The sequence below is a fragment of the Equus przewalskii genome, chromosome 1 (genome assembly GCF_037783145.1).
Source record: "Equus przewalskii isolate Varuska chromosome 1, EquPr2, whole genome shotgun sequence".
Lineage (NCBI taxonomy): Eukaryota > Metazoa > Chordata > Mammalia > Perissodactyla > Equidae > Equus > Equus przewalskii.
The window spans coordinates 174,577,754-174,593,399 of record NC_091831.1 but is presented as its reverse complement, the minus strand read 5'-3'; the positions used below and the strand labels follow the sequence as shown (position 1 = coordinate 174,593,399).

The following is a 15,646-nucleotide window of genomic DNA, read 5'->3' as shown; positions in this document are numbered from 1 at the left end:
TCATAGTAACTACACGGAAAAAAAAATAGTAGATACACAAAAGATAAAAAGAAAGGAATTAAATCATAACACTAAATAAATCAACAAATCACAAAGAAAGACATCAAGAGAGGAAGAAAGGAACAAAAAAAGTGCAAAACTGTCAGGAAATGATGAACAAAATGGCAATAGGAAGTCCTTACCAATCAATAATTGCTTTAAATAAATGCATTCTCCAATAAAAAGAAACAGAGTGGCTGAATAGATATTTTTAAAAAGATCCAATAATATGCCGCCTACAAGAGGCTCACTTTGGCATTAAGGACACACATAGGCTGAAAGTGAAGGGATGGAAAAAGATATTCTGTGCAAATGGAAAACAGAAGAAAGCAGAGGTGGCTAGACTTACACATAAAATAGACTTTCAGTCAAATTCTGTCACAAGAGACAAGGTCACTATCTAGTCATAAAGGTGTCAATTCATCGAGAGGATATGACAGTTGCAAATATATATGGACCCAACATCAGAGCATCTTAGTAAATATGTTAAGCAAATATTAACATGTCTAAAGGCAGCAATAGACAGCAACAAAATAATAGTAGGGTGCTTCAGTACCCTGCTGTCAACAATGAATAGATCATACAGACAGAAAAACCAATAAGGAAATATTGAACTTAAACTACACTTTAGACCAAATGGAACTGACAGACACATGCAGAACATTCCATCCAATGGCAGAATACATGTTCTTCTCCAGCACACACAGAACATTCTCCAGGATAGATCATATATTGGGCCACAAAACAAGTTTTAACAAATTTAAGAAGATTAAAATCATGTCAAGTATCTTTTCCAACCATAGTGGCATGACTCAAGAAATTAGTAACAGGAGGAAAATGGGAGATTCACAAATATGTGGAAATTAAACAACACACTCCTGAAAAACCAGTAGGTTAAAGAAGAAATTAAAAGGGAAATCAAAAAACTAGCTTGAAACAAGTGAAAATGTAAATACAATATACCAAACTCATGGAATGCAGCAAAAGCAGGTCTAAGAGGGAAGTTTATAGCAATAAATATATACATTAAAAGAGAAAAGAAAGGGCTGGCCTGGTGGTATAGTGGTTAAGTTCACATGCTCCATTTCAGAGGCCCAGGATTTGCCAGTTCAGATCCTGGCACGGACCTACACACCACTCATCAAGCCATGCTGAGGTGGCGTCCCACATAGAAGAACTAGAAGGACCTACAACTATCTACTGGGGCTCTGGGGAGAAAAAAAAAATAGTGCATGATTTAAAAAAAAAAAAAAAAAGATCTCAAATAACCTAACTTGATGCCTCAAGGAACTAGAAAAAGAAGAACAAGCAGCTCAAGGTTAGCAAAGGAAGGAAATAATAAATATTAGAGCAGAAATAAATGAAATAGAGACTAGAAAGACAATAGAAAAGGTCAGCAGAACTCATAAAAGTTGGTTTTTTGAAAATATAAACAAAATTGACAAATCTTTAACCAAGAAAAAGGAGAGAAGACTCAAAATTATAAAGGAAAGATTTATATTGATGCCACAGAAATACAAAGGATCATAAGAAACCACTGTGAACAATTTTATGCCAACAAGTTGGATAACCTAGAAGAAATGGACAAATTCTTAGAAATATACAACCTACCAAGTGTGAATCATGAGCGAGAGAAAATCTGAATAGACTAATAATGAGTAAAGAGAGTGAAGTAGTAATCAAAAACCTCCCAGCAATTAGGACCAGATGGCTTCACAGGTGTTTTCTACCAAATATTTAAAGGAGAGCTAATGCCAGTCCTTCTCAAATTCTTACAAAAAATGGGAGAGAACACTTCCAAACTCATTTAATAGGCCAGCGTTACCCTCGTACCAAAGCCAATAAGGACACCTCAGGAAAAGAAACTATAAGCCAATATCCCTGATGAATATAGATTCAAAAATCCTCAACCAAATACTAAGAAACAGAATTCAACAGCACATTAAACGGACCATACACCATGACCAAGTGGGATTTATCCCTGAGATTCAAGGATGAGTCAACATATACAAATCAGTAAACTTGGTACACCACATTAACAAAGTGAAGATAAAAACCATGTAATCCTAACAGATACAGAAAAAGCATTTGACAATATTCAGCATCCTTTCGTGTTAAAAAAAAAAAAAAACCTCAACGAATTAGGTATAGAAGGAATGTACTAAACACCATATATGACATGCCCACAGCTAGCATCATAATCAACAGGGAGATGCTGAAAGCTTTGGTTCTAAAATTAGGAACACGATGTTGGTGCCCACTCTCACCATTTCTATTCAGTATAGTACCAAAAGTCCTAGCCAGAGCAGTTAGGCATGAAAAAGATATAAAAGGCATCCAAATCAGAAAGGAGGGAGAAAAATACTCTGTTTACAGGTGACATGATATTATGGATATTGTAAATCCTAAAGATTTCACCAAAAACTGTTAGAACTGATTAACAAATTCAGTAAAGTTGCAGGATACAAAGTCAACATACAAAAATCAATTGTATTTGTATATACTAACAAAGACCTATCAGAAAAGGAAATTAAGAAAGCAATCCCATTTACAATGGGTCAAAAAAATTAAAATATCTAGGAATAAATTTACCCAAGGAGGTGAAATATCTGTACACTGAAACCTATAAAACATTGATCTAAGGTATTGAAGAAGACAGAAATAGTTGGAAAGATATCCCATGTTCATGGGTTGGAGGAATTAATATTGTTAAAATGTCCATAATACCGAAAGTGATCTACAGATTCAATGCAATTCCTCTTCAAAATTCCAATGGCATGTTTCACAGAAATAGAAAAAAATCCTAAAATATCTATGGAACCACAAACGACTCCAAATAGCCACAGCAATATTGAGAAAGAACAAAGCTAGAGGCATCACACTTCCTGATTTTTAAACTATATTAAAAGCTGTAGTAATCAAAACAGTATGTTACTGGCATAAAAACAGACACATAGTCCAATGGAACAGAATAAAGAGCCCAGAAATAAAACCAAGCTTTATGTGGTCAACTAAGTTTTGAGAAGGGCACCAAGAATACACGATGGGGAAAGGATAGCCTATTCAGTAAATGTTGGGAAAACTGGATATCCACGTGCGCTAGAATGAAACTGGACCCTTTCTTACAGCATTTACAAAAATTGGCTCAAATAGATTAAAGTCCTATAAATAAGACCTGAAACTGAAAAATTCCTAGAAGAAAACATAGGGAAAAATTCCTTGACAGTGGTCTTGGCAGTGATTTTTTGGATTTGACACCAAAAGCTCAGGCAACAAAAGCAAAAATAAACAAATGGGACTATATCAAACTAAAATACTTCTGCCCAGCAGAAGAAACAATCAACAAGATGGAAAGGCAACCTACAAAATAAGGAGAGAGTGTTTATAAAACACATACAGTCATGTGCTCCCTAACAGTGTTTCAGTCGACGATGGACCACATATGAGATGGTGGTCCCATAAGTTAGTACCCTATAGCCTAGGTGTGTGGGTTTGTATAAATACACTCTATGATGTTCACACAATGACAAAGTTGCCTAACAGTGCATTTCTCAGAGTGTATCCACATCGTTGAGCGATACATAACTGTGTCTGATAAGGACTTAATATCCAGAATATATAAGTAGTTCTGTTAATTCAAAAGCAAAATACAAATAACCCAATTAAAAAATGGGCACATGTCCTGTATGGACAGTTTTCCAAAGAAGACATACAGATGGCCAACAGGTACATGAAAAGGTACTGACTAGATGTCAGGGAAATGTACATCAAAACAACAGTGAGATAACTTTTAGGAGGCTATTTTCAAAAAGACAAGAAATGACAAATGTTGAAGGTGTGAAGAAAAAGGAACCCTGATACACTGTTGGCAGGAATGTAAGTTGCTGCAGCTTGGTAAATATGGAGGTTCTTCAAAACATTAATATCAGAACTACCACATGATCCAGCAATCTCATTTCTGGGTATGTACCCAAAGGAAGTGAAATCACCATCTTGAAGAGATATCTGCACTCCCATGTGTATTGCAGATTATTCACAGTAGCCAAGATATAGAAACAATCTTAAGTGTCCGTTGACGAATGAGTGTATAGAGAAAATGTGGTGTATGAGCACAATGAAATATTATTCAGCCTGAAAGAGAAGGAAATTCTACCCTATGTGACAACATGGATGGACTTTATGTTAAGTGAAGTAGGCCAGAAAGACAAATACTGTGTTATCTCACTTATATGTGGAATCTGAAAATGTCAAACTCAGAGAGAGGAGAACAGTGATTGCTGGGGCAGTGGGGGCAGCTAAATGGGGAGGTGTTGGTCAAATGGCACAAACTTAGAGTTATAAGATGAATAAGTTTGGGGAATCTAATGTGTAACATGGTGAATATAATTAATAATACTGTATTGTATAGTTGCAATTTGCTAAGAGAATAGATCTTGTGTTCTCAACACACCAGAAAAAAGTAGCAACTATGTGAGGTAGTAAAGGAATTAATAAACTTGATTATAGTAATCGTTTCACAATGTGTAGATATATCAAATCATTATGTTGTACACTTTATACAGTTTTTGTCAATTATATCTCAATAAAGCTGGAAAAAATAGAAAGTATAACACTGATAAAGGGTAATTTTTGCTTTTTTTTTCTGGTAATTGATGCTTTTCTCGGTTACAGTTTACACACAATAGAATTCACCCATTTTTCAGAGTGCATTTCAAGGAGTTTTCACAAATGAATTCAGTTGTATAACTACCACTCCATTCAAAATATAGAACATTTTTCATCACTTCACCAAGTTTCCTCATGCTCCTTTCTAGTCAGTCCTCTCTTCTTTGCCTGGTCCTGGGGAACTACTGGTCTGTTTTCTATCACTGTGGTTTTATTTTTTCTAGAATTTCGTATAAATGGAATCATACAATAGGTATGATTGGCGTAATGCTTTTGCTATCAATCCATATTATAGCATGTATAAGTAGTCCATTCTTTTTAATTGCTGAACAGTGTTTCATTGTACAGATATACTGTGATTTGTTTGGTTGCCAATTGATGAATATTTGGACTGTTTCCAGTTTTTTTCTCTTATGAATAAAACTTTTACATAAAGGTGTTTATGTGGATATACGCTTTCATTTCTCTTGGGTAAATACCTAGAATTGGGATGGCTGGATCATATCATAAATGTATCTTTACTTATTTTAAAAATTCCCAAACTGGTTTCAAAGTGTCTTTACTATTTTGCATTCCCAGCAATGTGTATGAGAGTTCTAATTGTTCCACATCCTTTACAACACCAAATATTATCAGACTTTCTAATTTAGACATTCTGGTATGTGTGAATGGTGTCTCATTGAGCTTTTAGTTTGCATTTCCCTAATGAATAATCAGGATGAGCTGCTTTTCATGTGTAATTTGCCTTTTGTATATCTTCCTCTATATAGTGTCTTTTCAGATCTTTTGTCCATATTTTCACTGGCTGCTTTGTCTTACTAAGTTGTTGGAGTTTATTATATATTTTGAGTACAGGTTTTTTAAATTAAATATATGTCCTACAAATATTTTCTCTAGTCTGTTTCTTGCCTTTTCATTTTCTTAACTATCTTTTGAAAAGCAAAAGGTTTTAATTTTGATGAAAACCAGTTTATCATTTTTTTTCTTTAATGGTTGATGCTTTTTATGTATCATCTAAAAAATATTTGCCTAACCCAAAGTCACAAAGATTTTTATCTTGTATTTTCTTAAGCATTATTATAGTTTTAGCTATTAGGTTAAGCTGAATGATCCATTTCAGGTTCATTTTTCTATGCACAGTGAGCTAAGGATCCAGTTGTCCTAGCACCATTTTTTTAAAGACTGTCCTTTTTCCATGAAATTAACTGTCTAACTTTGTTAAAAATTCTGATTTTCATTTCATTTATTATCTTATACAAAATTAAACGTTATGTGGATACAACAACCATATATGTGTCGGTCTAGTCTGGATTCTGTGTTCAGTTCCATTGATCTCTGTGTCTGTGCTTAAGCCAATACCACCCTGTCTATAATCTGTGGCTTTATAGTAAGTCCTGAAGTCAGATAGTCTGAGTTATCCAACTTTGTTCTTTTCAAAATTGTTTTGGCTATTCTAATTCATTTGCTTTTTCTCATACATTTTAGAAACAGTCTGATGGGTTGTGAGAGGGATTGTGTCGAATCTGTTGATCAATTTCAGAAGTGACATGTTAATAATATTCAGTCTTCCAATAAACATACATAGTATATTTCTCCGTTTATTTAGGTCTTCTTCGATTTCTCTCAACAATATTTTATAGTTTTCGGTGTATGGGACCTGTACTTCTGTTAGATTTATTCCTATTTCATGTTTTTTATGCCACTGTAAATATTAACTTTTTTATTTCAATTTCCAAATGGTCACTGCTAGTGTATAGAAATACAGTTGATTTTTATATATTGACTGTATATCTTGTGACCTTACTAATAAACTCCCTTACTGGTTCTAGTAATCTTTTTAAGATTCCTTAGTATTATTTATGTGAATAATCATATAATTGGCAAATAAAGAGTTTTACTTTTTCCTTTCCAATCCATATGCCTTTTTATTGATGGACTATATTGTGGAGTGTATTTTTAATAGTTGGCTTAAGTTTCTTGTTTGCTAATTAGTTCATCTGTCATTTCTGGTGATTTATTTTTCTCCTAGTTGTGAGCATTTTTCCTTTTTCCTCATGGCTGATAATTTTGATTAGATGCCCGACATTGTTATTTTTACACTGTTGAGTCCCGGTTTGGTTTGGTTTGGTTTTATTCCTTTAAAGAGTGTTGGACTTGGATCTGACACATAGTTAATTTATGTGAAATCAGTTTGATCCTTTTGAACTTTGATTTTAAGCTTTGTTAGATTCTAAACACCCTTTACCCCGGGCTAATGAATCTCCACTGCTAAGGCGTGGCTTTGCGGAGAAGTCTCCCCAGTGCCCCTGTGTTACAAGTTCACGTCACTCCGGCTGCTGGGAACGTGAACCTTCCCACCACTGTGTGTGCCCTGCTGCTTGGCAGTGGCACTTGTACCCCACACATGTGCAGATCAGTACTCAGACAAAGACCCAGGAAATGTCTTTGCCAACCCCTCTACAAATCTGTGGGCTCTCTCTGCAGCCCCCTTGTCTGTGCTACTCTGCCCTGCAAACTCTGGCCACTTTGGGCTCCCCAAAATCTCTATCTCCTAAACTCAGGGTGACCGCTGGCCTCCGTTTCAGTTCCCCCACCCTGTGTCTCAGCCTGGAAAGTCTCTCCAGGTCACTCATTATCTGAGGCAATCATAGTGCTCATCTCATTTTTTTCCATTTTCAGGGATCAGAGTCCTATATGGTTTAGTGTCCAGTGTCTAAAAACAGTTGTTTCCTATGTTCTGTGCAGTTTTCTGGTTTACGGTAAGAGTGTAGTTTTCCTGGTTGTTTAATCGTTTGTAGAGGAAGTAAAAGTATCTCACATAATAGTTTTGATACCACAAGTACAGTGTTATGGATATACAGTAGTAATTAATGGAAGCTGGCTGAAAGGGAGACAAATATTGAGATTGTATGACTTGTATAGGACTCGCCTCTCTGTATACTACTAGCAATTGAATGTGATATCTTTTTTCTACTTTTGTAAAAACTCATTCTCTAAAAATAAATATTCTTTTAGAAGTCTTTAAATTTGTTTTTATTTCCAGAAGAAGGTATGAGAAGCAAATTAACTTCTTTATAATTCATGGATGCGGTGGCAACTTTAGAGTAAAGAAGCAGTAAAAGGGAAAATACTTTAAAAGCAATTGTAGTTATATATTATAGTAATGTGTCCTTGGAGTCTGATATGGTAGCCTTCCTCTCAAGAACAGTTTTACATCCTTTATTTTAAATGGGGAAAATGTTTGTTTGTTTTGTTTATTTTAGTTGATGTCTTCTTTGAAATGTTTTTAAGAATACAATTTTTCTGGCAGTCACATGGAAAGTTGATTAGATTCACTAGAGTAACTAAAAATTATTAGACGTCAATAAAAGGTATTAGATTATTTCCATTAGTAATCTTTCTAATATTTTCCTTGACATGTTGTATTTTGGCTATTTTATAAGCTTTTCCCACTATCATTGGATTCTTAATGTTTTTATTCTTGATTTATGTGGAATTCTTTTTAATTTTTTATTTATTTTTTGCTGAGGAAGATTATCTCTGAGCTAACATCTGTGCCAGACTTCCTCCACTTTATATGTGGGACGCTGCCACAGCATGGCTGATGAGTGGTGTAGGTCCATGCCCAGGATCCAAACCTGCAAACCTGGGCCTCCAAAATGGAATGCGCTGAACCCAACCACTAGGCCACAGGGCCGGCCCTTATGTGGGGTTCTTTTTATATGTAAAAAATAACTGTAGTATTTGTTAGAAATGTTTTTTCTTTTTTTTAATTGAGGTAACATTGGTTTATGGCATTATATAAATTTCAGGTGTACATTATTATATTTTGACTTCTGTATTCAATGCATTGTATTCATCAACCAGAAGTCTAGTTTCCATAGATAAGTGTACTAATGGTCCTCCTTTACCCCTTTTGCCCTCCCCTACTCGCCTTCACCTCTGGCAACCACTAGTCTGTTCTCTGTATCTATTTGTTTGTTTGTTGTTGTTGCTATCTTCTACATGAGTGAAATCATGTGGTATTTGCCTTTCTCTGTCTGACTTATTTTGCTTAGCATAATACTCTCAAGATTCATCCATGTTGTCACAGATGGCAAGATTTCATCATTTTTTATGGCTGAGTAGTATGCCATTGTATATATATACCACATCTTCTTTATCCATTCATCTGTTGAAGGGTACTTAGGTTGTTTCCAAATCTTGGCTATTGTGAATAATGCTACGATGAACATTGGGGTACATATATCTTTTAAAATTGCTGTTTTTGTGTTCTTTGGATAAATATCCAGAAGTGGAATTGCTGGATCATATGGTAGTTCTATTTTTAATTTTTGAGGAATCTCCATACTGTTTTCCATAGTCACTGTACCAATTTACATTCCTACCAGCAGTGTACGAGAGTCCCCTTTTCTTCACATCCTCTCCAACACTGCTGTTTCTTGTCTTCTAACATGGCCTTTGTTGTATTGAGCTACTTTCCTTCTATACCCATCTTACTCAGAGCTTTTATCATAAATGAATGCTGGGTCTTGTAGTATACTTTCTCTGCATCTATTGAGATGATCATATGATTTTTATTCTTCATTTTGTGAATGTGATGGATCATGTTGATTGGTTTTCACATGTTGAACCATCCTTGCATCCATGGAATGTATGATCTTTTAAATGTGTTGTTATGTTCAGTTTGCTAATATTTTGTTGAGGATTTTTGCACCTATGTTCATCAGCAGTAATGGCCTTAATTTTCCTTTTTTGTGTTTTCCTTGTCTGGTTTTGGTATAAGGGTAATGTTGGTCTCATAAAATGAGTTAGGAAATGTTCGCTTCTCTTCAGTTTTTTCTAAGAGTTTGAGAAGGATGGTATTAAATCTTTGAATATTTGGTAGAATTCGCCAGAGAAACTGTCTGGTCCTGGACTTTTGTTTTGGGGGAGGTTTTTGATTACTGTTTGAATTTTCTTACTAGTGATCAATCCATTCCAATTCTCTACTACTTCTTGATTCAGTTTTGGGAGGTTGACAGATTCTAAGAATATATCCGTTTCTTCTAGGTTATCCAGTTTGTCGGTGTATAGCTTTTCATAGTATTCTCCTAGTCCTTTGTATTTCTGTGGTGTCCATTGTAATTTTTCCTCTTTTACTTCTGATTTTATTTATTTGGGCCTTCCCTCTTTTTTCCTTAGTGAGTCTACCTGAAGGTTTGTCATTTTATCTTTTCAAAGAACCAGCTCTTAGTTTCATTGATCTTTTCTATTGTCCTTTTCGTCTCTATTTCATTTATTTCTGCTCTGATTTTTATTATTTTCTTTGTTCTACTGACTTTGGGCTTTTTCTTTTTCTAGTTCCTTCAGGTATAATGTGAGATTGTTTATTTGAGATTTTTCTTGTTTCTTGAGGTAGGCCTATATTGCCATAAACTTCCCCCTTAGTACTGCATTTACTGCATCCTGTAGATTTTGGTATGTTGTGTTTTCATTTTCATTTGTCTCCAGGTATTTTTTGATATCTCCTTTGATTTTTTTTTTTGTTGATCCAGTGTTTAGTCTCCACATATTTGTGACTTTTTAGCTTTCTCATTATAGTTGAATTCTAGTTTCATATCGTTGTCTTCAGAAAAGATGCTTGATATGATTTCAGTTTTCTTAAATTTATTGAAATTTGGTTTGTTTCCCCAGCATATAGTCTGTCTTTGAGAATGTTTCATGTGCACTTGAGAAGAATGTGTATTCTGATGCTTTTGGATGGAATGTTCTATATATATCTATTAAGACCATCTAGTCCAATGTTTTAAGGCCATGTTTCCTTGTTGACTTTCTGTCTGGATGATCTATCCATTGATATAAATGGGGTATTAAAGTCCCTTACTATTGTTGTGTTGCTATCAGTTTCTCCCTTTAGGTCTGTTATTAGTTGCTTTATATGTTTTGGTGCTCCTATGTAAGGTGCATATATATTAATAAATGTTACATATCTTTATTGATTTTCTCCTTTATCATTATAGAATGTCCATCTTTGTCTCCTATTATCTTTTTTGGTTTGAAGTCTATTTTGTCTGATATAAGCTACACCCACTTTCTTTTACTTGCCATTTGCTTGGAGTCTCATGTTCCATCCCTTCACTTTGAGTCTGTGTTTGTCTTTGGAGCTGAGATGGGTCTTCTGGAAGCAGCATATTTTTGAGTCTTGTTTTTTAATCCATCCAGCCACTCTGTGACTTTTGATTGGTGAATTTAAGCTGTTTACATTTACGGTGACCACTGACATGTGAGTAATCACTACTACCATTTTATCTTTTGTTTTCTGGTTGCTCTATATTCCTGTTGGGTTTTCTTTTCCTTGTGTTTCTGTCTGCCATTTCAGTTTGGTGGTTTTCTGTGATGTTTTTCTCAGTTTTCTATTTTTTTATGTTTCATGTCTCTGCTGTGAATTTTTCTTTTGTGGTTACCACAAGGTTTGTATGAAAGGCCTCACAGATAAGACAGTCCTTTTTCTGCTGATAGCATCTTTTCTTCATTTGCTTATGCAAGTTCCATCCTTTTCCTCTTCCCCTTGTATGTTATTGTTGTCACAAATAATCCCTTTTTATATTGTGTGTTCTTTACTGAACTGAAGTGTTTGTAGTTATTTTTAATGTTTCCTTTCCCTTTAACCTTTGTGTTAAAACTGTTGATTAATCTATTCTGATAGAGAGTTGTAATTTTCTGATTCTGTCTGTCTGTCATCTTGCTCAAAGATTTGTGTACATCTGCCTTTTTGTTTCAGGTAGGAGTGCTCCTTTCAACATTTTTTGTAAGGCAGGTCTAATGGCAATGACCTCCCTCAGCTTTTGTTTTTCTGAGAAAGCCTTTATTTCTCCTTCATTTCTGGAGGATAATTTTGCTGGATAATTTCTGGAGGATAAATTTTTGAACACTCTAGTGTTCTTGACAGTTTTTATCTTTCAAATTTTGAATATATCATTCCATTCTCCTGGCCTGTAGAGTTTCTGCTGAGAAATCTGCTAATACTAATGGGAGTTCCCTTGTAGGTTACTGGGGGTTTTTCCCTCTAGTTGCTTTTAATATACTTTCTTTGTCATTGACTTTTGATAGTTTTATTATCATGTGTCTTGGAGAAGGTCTTTTTGTATTGAGATAATTGGGTGTTCTATTAGCTTTGTGGATTTGTATATCCACTTCCTTCCCCAGGATAGGAAGTTCTTGGCTATTATTTCTTTAAATAAACTCTCTGCTCCCTTCCTTCTCTCTCCTTCTGAGATACCCATTACCCTTATATTGTCCTTTCTAGTGGAGTTGGATAATTCTCATAGAACTTCTACATTTTTTAAAATCTTAGTTCTCTCTTCTACCTCCATCATTTCTAGGTTTCTATATTCCAACTCACTAATTCCCTCTTTTGGATGGTCTGTTATATTTCCAATGCTTTCTAATGCATTCTTCATCTCATTTATTGAGTTCTGCAGTGCCAGAATTTGTTTGGTTCTTTTTGAGTTTTAATCTCTTTGGTAAAGTATTTCTTCTCTTCACTGATTTTATTCCTGAGCTCATTTAAGTGTCTTTCTGAATTTTCTTGTAGCTTACTGAGTTTCTTCATGACAGTTATTTTGAATTCTTTCTCAGTTATAATATACTCTTCCAGACTTTATGTTTGATTTCTGGAGAATTATTATTTTTTCTTTTTGTGATACTGTGTTACTCTGACCTTTCATCGTACTTGCTGAGTTATTCCTCTGCCAGTGCATTTGTCATGGCGAACACTTTTCTTATTTAGTCATAGCTTTGTTTTGATTCTAACTATTCAACCATCTGGAAATTAGAGGCCTTTCTTTTCTTTTTCAGTAGGTGGTGCTATAGCACTAGTTTTTGGTTTCTCTTACCCCAGCTGCCTCTGACTATATTTGAAGATGGGCATATTCCACCCTCCACTGCCTCTCTATTAGGGGTGTCACCAGTACTCTCATCATTGCCACCTGCACCTTCTGGGGTCACTGATGCCTTGCTGTTGCTGATGTTGCTGCAGTAGCTGGCTTCGCTGCCAGGGGCACAGGGATGGCTGACTCCTCTGCCCCATCCAGGATCACGTGGGTCAGAAACTCTGCCACAGTGGCAAAGGGAGGGAAAGGATGGGGAGGGAGCTGCATTTGCAGGGCTCTGCCTCCACTGTTGCCCACTTTCTTGTGGCCCAAGACGCTGCTGCAGTTGGGAGGTCGGAGTCATGTGAGCAACTCCACTCCTGCTCGCAGGCTCTGAGCTGCAGCCAGGGGCCCAGGATCATGGGGCCCCACCTCCACTGCTCCTCTGCTCCCCATGGGCACAGGTACCATCGTGGCTAGGAAGGTAGAATTACATTTGTGCCTCCCATGGGACCCACCGGGTTCTCTGGGGCTGGTGGTGGCTGACTCAGCTGCCCTGGCTAAGAGGCCAGGATCCTGCCCACCACTTCTCCTGGTCCCCCAGTTGGCCTCCCTTAATGTACTCCAGTCCACCCACCTTCGTATGCACAGATGTGTGGATCCTTCCAGCATCCTAGTGTGTTGGGCAATGTTGTCTTTGTTGGGTCGTGGGTGTTCTACTTGCTGTAGATTGAAGGGGAGAGACAAAGGGATCCTTTCATGCTGCCATGATGATCACAAATGTTTTTCTCACTATGTTGGTTTGCCCTTTTTAGTGAGATGTGCTATGGAGTATCAAGTGTTTCATTTTTATGTAGTCAAAAGTTTATCTCTTCCTTTCTGACTTATTCTGTTAAACTCTTATCCCTCAGAATTTAGATAAAAATTCATTGCACTTTCATACTAGTTTTACCTTGATTTGACTTTTTAGTATGTAATAATACCTCTGCAGATTATTTTGGTCTGTTGAGTCAGAATTGACTCTAATTTGATTTTTCTCTGAAACTGCTAATCACTTGTCCCAATGCCATTCATTAAATATGCCTTTCCCTTCTCTATTGATTTGTAATACCTTCTTCTTCATCATTTATTAAACTCTTTCATGTAAGAAGATCTATTTCTTGCTATCTGTTCTATTCCCTTGACTTGTCTTCCTGTTTTTCTACTAATACCATTACTGATTTTGATACTGTGGCTGCACAGTGTGCTCTGCTCTCTGTCTGGAAAGTCCTTCATCCTTCGCTGTCCTCCTAGTCAGCAGCCATTTCTGTTCTCCTGTATCTCTGCCTCTAAACTGAAGGCTTTTATGTATTCTCAAGTCCCTTTTATCTCTCCTTTCCGGAGCAAATTCTGTTAAAGATTTGTCTGTATCCACTCTCCCTCTTTCCTCGGATCCGATCTGACCTCTTCTCTTCACACCACACAAACGACTTCCATTCTGATCACCGTGTTGTTAAGCCTGATGGATGTGTTTAGTCCTTAAAGATCTCATGGCAGTATTTGATCCTGCTGTTGATCACTTTATTCTTTGTAAAACACTCCTCACTTGGTTTCTGTGATTTCCACACTCCTGGCTTTTCTCCAGCTTCTGACCTTTCCTTTGGAGCCTCATCCCTCTCTTACTGGAGTTCCTCACAACTTAACTTTTTGCCAGCTTTTCTTCTCATATATGCTCTTTCCCTAAGCCCCATTGCCCCCATCCATGACTTCAGTTATCATCCAGATAACCACTCAGCTCCAGACCTGGAATAACCGACTTGACATCTTAGCTCGACTATCTTAAAGGCACCTCAAGCTCAGCATGTGCAAAATAGAGCTCATAATCTAACTATTCTCCCACCTCACCTCCATGCCCTCACCAAGAAAAAACCCTAATTAATTTCTGGTTCATTTCTGAGAATCCCTGTCTCAATTAAAAGTTCTACCATCTATGCATTTCCACAACCCAGATAATTTAGGCGTTATTCTTGATACCCTTCCCCTCACCCCTTACAGAATCCCGCATCCCTTCCTGTCCATTTTAACTCCTAAATATAGCTTTGAGACTGTTTTCTTCACCTCTGTCACCAAAAGCCCAGTTCACGCTATCATTATCTCTCATCTCTATTACCAAAATACTCTCTTAACTAGTCTCCCCATTTTGCCTCCTTCCAGGCTGTTCTAATGCTACAGCAATATTTTCCAGACACAAATTTAGCTGTGTCATTCCCTACTTAAAACCAGCTTTTGACGTCTTATTGTTTTCAAGGCAAAAACCATAAGTTTTTATTTAACGTAGAACACCATCTGCCTCTGCAGCCTCATTTCGTTTTATATTCACTCTCTGTGTACTCTGGATTCTTTCCAGGGTCTCCAGCTCACTTTGCTCCCTTCAGCTTTAGGCTTCGGCACATGCTGTTCCTCTTCCCTGTGATACCCTCGCCGCATCCTCCTCCTCCTGGTTAACTCCCACGTATCCTTAAGGTCCCGGCTTGATTGATTGATGTAGCACAGCCTCCTCTGACTGACACGGTGTCAGATACGCCATGGTGTGTGGCGCCACGCGCTCGTCCTTCACTGTCCGTCTTCAGTAGAGCGCGCAGTGCCTTGCCTTGGTACACCCTCAGGGAATATTGTGTTGAACAAATAAAACAGTTAATGGTTATTCTTCAAGCTAAATTTTAGAATCATCAGACTTTTTAGTGAAACTAAGGTTATTAATTTGGGAAAATGTGACATACTATCAAGAAATGTTATTTTTCATTTACCTAAATCTTCTTTTATTACTCTTGTGGATTATACATTTCTTACTAAAGTTTCTTAGTAAAGTATTATTACTGATAAAGTTGTCCCTAAGTTTTGTATTATAAATGGAATCTCTAGTTGGTTATTACTGGCATTTAGGAGTTTTTATCTTTATCCAGTTACTCGTTTTCTCCTACTTTATTTAGAATTTTACTATTAGAAAAGTATGTTTTGTAGCTAAAATTATCTAGAACTGAAAGATTTTTATATAGTTTTTTACATAACTCTCTTAGTCTTAAACTATACATTTGATCATGAAATTGGGA

General features: G+C 36.3%; 1 protein-coding gene across 1 annotated transcript in view; it reads left to right on the top strand.

Annotated features, from left to right (window-relative positions):
- The window catches only part of FBXO33 (F-box protein 33), a 43,081-nt gene that overhangs the window by 22,092 nt on the left and 5,343 nt on the right, over positions 1-15,646 (top strand). The window lies entirely within an intron of this gene.